The sequence below is a fragment of the Catharus ustulatus genome, chromosome 17, assembly GCF_009819885.2.
Source record: "Catharus ustulatus isolate bCatUst1 chromosome 17, bCatUst1.pri.v2, whole genome shotgun sequence".
In the NCBI taxonomy this organism is placed as follows: Eukaryota; Metazoa; Chordata; class Aves; order Passeriformes; family Turdidae; genus Catharus; species Catharus ustulatus.
In genome coordinates, this window is record NC_046237.1 from 3,755,766 (window position 1) to 3,760,895 (window position 5,130).

General features: G+C 38.8%; 1 protein-coding gene across 2 annotated transcripts in view; it reads left to right on the forward strand.

Moving 5' to 3' along the window:
* GNAS (GNAS complex locus) overlaps positions 1 to 2,976 on the forward strand; it is a 132,650-nt gene extending 129,674 nt beyond the window's left edge. For both annotated transcript variants that reach the window (XM_033074741.2, XM_033074742.2), the window contains exon 12: positions 1 to 2,976. This exon is cut by the window's left edge and continues 2,488 nt beyond it. The gene's annotated coding sequence lies outside the window, so the exon portion shown is untranslated.
* Positions 2,977 to 5,130: the final 2,154 nt, after the last annotated feature.

Genomic DNA, 5,130 nt, shown 5'->3' on the forward strand with positions numbered 1-5,130 from the left:
TTGTTACTCGCCTTTCAAGAATGATCTTTCCTGTTCACAGGTTTAGACAGTTGCCACCTGAACTTTGTAGAACTGTAGAAAACATGACTGAAAATAGGCCCCTCCAATTCAGAATGTATCCAGTGCCTGTAGGTGAAGGGCTGGCATTTCCACTAGGAAAAAATGGGACATGTGTAGTGGAAAGGAAATTCATTGTGAGCCTTAATTTTAGTTACAGGAGCCAAAATCTTTATTTTAGTGCCAACCCTTATCTTTTTAAGCCTAGGAGGAGTTGGTGTGAACACCAAATTTATAAATGGAGAAAACCTGTAGTGGTGTGAGGAATGTAATCTCTCATCTGAGAGAAACAAAGAACCTCCATTTAAAAAAAAATAACAAAATAAGCTTCTTCCTCTGATGAGGAGGACACATAATAACAATGAGCTATACAAGACAGCAACAGTTTAAGAAACCTAAAGCTTTATATGAACAGATATGTTTAGGGGATGCTTTTTTTTTTCCTATGTGAGGAAAAAGGCAATTGTTTTGAATATGGTTGAGTTGCACAAGTACGGAGCGTGTGTGTGTCTTAATGTCTCAGTATTGCCTTTGTTAGTCTCTTTATTAGTCCATGCAGTTTGGTGGCCTGGTAAATGCAAGTCTTATTTTTAACAGCTTTCTTTTTCCTTTTTTTTTTTTTTTAATACAAAACCATAAAGCTTTAATGCTTGCTATTTAATAAGTAACTGTGTTTTCTTCTGTCTCTAATTTAGTGGCCATAATTTGCAGTTAATTGAACCATTCCAACCTAATGCTTACCCATATTTCTTAGTTTTGTTTTATTTATTTATTTGAACTTCTTGTTTTCATGATTGAGGACTGTCACTTCTGTCTCATTCATCTGTTTGGAAACTTCTGACCTTACAGCCAAAACTTAACTCATTCTACTCAGTATTCATCGTGATGCTGAAGTGTAAGATACCTGCAAATGTAAACACTACCACTTTTATTAATAAAAGCAAATACAGTGTTTTTAGGGCACATTTGCATCACTGTAGTTGAGGTTGTGTCAGTATTTCCATTGTAAACCTATGGAGGGTCTTACCTTGGCACTAAACTGCCCTAAGCTGAATCTTTGCCATACAGGGCTGCTCAAGAGTCATTTGGTGGGTTGGTTTTTCAACAGTTTCCAACACAAACTCTTGTTTCTGTTTTAAGTTATACAACTGTTTTGTTGGATGGGGGTTGGTTTAAAAAGAAAACAACAAAAAAAACAACAAACAAACCTGGTTCAAGATTGTTTTTGGCACTTCTGTAACTCAGAAATGGTTTTGATTTTTAAACAACCTTCGGCAAGCCAGTAACCTACAATATGGTCTGATCACTTTGGGTATTTTGTAAAAATAATAATAAATTGTAGAGATGTTGTGGTTTCAAAATCAGCTACTGTGCATTTGCAGTAACTTATTTCAACCCAAGAACTTTCAGTAATTTGTGCATCAGAGCACACATTCAGTGTGGTGCAGCAGAGTAGGGCTAACTCCTAAAGATTTTTTTCTTTTTTAATAATATGGAGAGATAAATCCACTACAGACTAAAAAATAATTCAGCTGCCTCTGAAAGCATCAAAAACTGCTCTCAGAGGCTGAAATGAGCTGTGCAAGTTGATAGGAGCAGACTTTGATGCAAAAGCCTAGGAAGGCATCCTGGATCAGCTGTCATAGGCAGGAGTCCTGAGGGCTTTTCTTCATTTCTCTAAAAACTGTTTTGATTCGTGGCATCAGGGCAGGATTTAACTGAGGGTATGCCCTAACTCCAGAGGAAGGGAAGCTAACACTGCTCCACTGTGCTGCATGGAATTGATACCTGCAGGGTAATTTCCTTCTGCCAGTAAATCTATGCACAGAAATATCAATGTTCGTGGCTTCAGAACTTGACCCCCTTGTAATTCGTCGTGGTGTGTTGTTCCTGTAAATGATGGAGGATGTTTTGTATCATTTATTTTGCAATGTCAAAAATTACATGCCAGTAAAAACAAAAGACATAAACACAAGAGATTGACCCAGATCTGGAGGCAGAGCCTGTGACAGCTGAGTACCAGTCCAGTGCCTTAGTGACAATGCTCTTGGTGATTGGTGCTATACAAATGTCTTAAGAGTGATAAAGTTGTTCTAAGTTATAAAATGATGTAACTCATTGTGGAAGAGAGTAAGTTCTCTTTCCCCAACTGTACCTAATGTGTTGTGTGTATTCCTAACAATGCTGGCACTCCTAAGACCTCTTCCATGGAATTAGATGATAAAATTCCTACTAACTTTAGTAAGCAGGATCAGGGCCATAGATTACTATCAGTGGAAATCTCTCACAGGAGCAGATCCTCGTCTCTAAAATACATGTTGAATTTGTATAACAGTAAAAATATTTATAAGCAAACATCTGTTTGCAGTTCAAAACCAAACTGGGCCCTTCTTCCTCAGCTTGGTATCTCTGAAAATTCATCTGTTGGGAAAAAAAAAAAATCTTCCTGTCCTATGAAAAACTTTGAAGTGTCTTTGTAAATAAAATAAGCTCCAAAGGGGGTTTCTGAAGCTCTGCTGATGAAAGCCTGACACAGAAAAATCCCTCTGGTGACTGACAAGACAAATTCCAAGAGTGAGCCTATTTTAATCCTGGTCATACCCAGTTGGCTCCAGTCCCATGAGTGGATGTGTGTCAGGGTAGGTAAAACTGCTTCAGAGATTTACTGTAGTGCACAGACTGCTAAAATTTGAGCCATAAGTATTGCCTTTGTAATTATTTGTTTTGATCCCTGATTCTCATTAAAAGCTCAAACTGCTTTTTATCCTGGTTCCTTTCAGTGTACTGAGCTGAGCAAAATGGGTGCAGTATAAAGCACAAATCTGACCTGGAAAAGCAACGTGGGAGGAGGTGGGGAGGCAAATAAGATCTCTCACTGCATAAAACGTAAAAATAATAAAGTGGAGGTTTTTTTTCTGACTTCTGTGTCCTATAAACTTAGCCTGGTTCTGTGGAAAACGGAATTCCCCAGGGTAACAACAGCATTGATACCTCTGTAACATGGATAACTGACCAAATATGTAACAGATAATTAAAAATCCACCAAAAAACCAAAACTTACAAATTTTCTTAATTTTTTTTTTTCACTTAGGAAGTCCTTCTCAAAGACAGAACAAAATAAAACCTTTAAACATTGTCCCAGCTAGGGAGAAGGATCAATTTTTGAGGGAGAAGGTGCTGACATGAGGGATTTTTGTGTAACATGCTTTCTAATGCTGGGGTACCAGCAGACAACTGTAAGCAAATTCAAAATTAAAATGTGAATTTATCTTTTCACTTTAATTTACCCAGTCATTTTATTGAATGAGTTGGCTAATTTATTTTTTGAATATACTACTAAAGTTTGGAGAAAGAAGCCTAGGACAGAGGCAGTAATGTTGGGAATTCTCTCAGTTCTGTTGTTCTGTCATGCAAACTGTTGGTTTAGGCTGTGAATTTTATGTGAATTATTAATAGTGAAGTACAGTGTTTCTATCTGTAGTTTTCTGGTATTTGATGTGACTTTGGAAGTGTGTCATTCTTGGAACTGAAATGCCAGAGTGCAGGCAGAGGAAGGAGCAGCTGTGTCAGGGTTAGGAATTGCCACACCAGGGGGGCACATTCCGGATCTTTTTTTGCTACATTTTCAGTTTGCTGTTGGCAGGATCAGAAGAGCTTCCACAAAAAGACAAATTATTGGTGATAGAACTAAATACTGTGGAAGAGCTCAAAGTATTAATGGAAAGTGCTGAGGTGGAGCCATGGAGGTGTGTCCTGAGGGGGGTGTAAGGAGTGATGAATATCTCAGCAGTTTTAATCTCTGTTCTTTTACTGTTTGAAGGCACAACATCCAAAATGAAGTGACAGATTGTGACAGTTTCAGTGCTAACCCTGAGTTCTGTTTCTCACAGAGCAAAGCTCTGCTGGGCTCAGAGGTTTGTCTGTGTAAGGCAGCCTGGAAGCCCAGAGCAGCCACGAGCTTTTGTGAACCAGTTTGTGATTTAAAACTGGAGACTCAAGAGCCAATTGCTCTGTCCTGCAGCATGACCCAAACCCTGCTGCCTCTGGGTTCAGCTCCTTTCTCCTGTCCTCACCCCCCTTACTCTCCTAACAGTGTGGTTGATAGGAGAATAGAGCAGTTATGAAAGAAAGGTTTGAGACAACTTCAAAGTTCAAAATCCATCATTTTGGACACTGAAAAAAGAGATTTATGGGGGAAATTCTTCATTCCCCAGGTGAGTGACCACTCTGGGATCCTCATACAAATTTTCAGGAGAATGAAACCCATCCCAAAAGGCCGGGGGTATCCAGTTAAGGAACTGCAAAATAAAAGGGACTTTGTGCAACCATTAGAGCTGGGAGACAGTTTAGTGAAAGGTGAGTTTAATGCTCAGCATGAAAATCAACTGGAACTTGCTTTGAAACAAGAAAATATTTCCACCACAGGCTCATCTTGGGAAGCACCTGGGGCATTGGGAAGCTCAGTGTTTTAAGCAATCCTCAGTATATAAAATATAGGATATAAAACCCTCTGTATATGAAATGCAGTTCCAACTTTTGCCATTTGAAGGACACTAGAATGGCATCACATCAGCAACCTCAAAACCACCTTGTTTTGTCTGGGAATATTCTTGGTTACCTGGTGAAGTGTCGTGTGTTCAATGTCTGGAATAACTGTGACCAGAACTCGAGGTACAAACAGAAATGCTTCAATCTTGAGGCTCTGCTTGGGAAGGAAAACTCCTTAGCCAAAACTCATTAGCCTAACGATGCTGCTGTAATTTCCTACTCCATTGGAAAGTTATTACCTTATCTCTAGTTGAATGTATTGGCTGCTTTGTAAAGGGCTAACGATTACAAAAATACAAATTTATGCTGAAAGAATTTGTAGAGGGTGAAGAGCAGAGGGAATGACAGAGAATGCCAGGGTGGATATTTTTAAAAAAACATATGAATAAAAGGCAAACGGTTTTGTTGGAAGTTGGCTCTTCTGTTTGGGATTTTTCGTCTATATTTTAGGAAAGAACCAAATGAAGTTGGATGATTTGTCAGCTGTATTACATTCAGCCCTTTAGGTAGCAAATCCTCAATAAT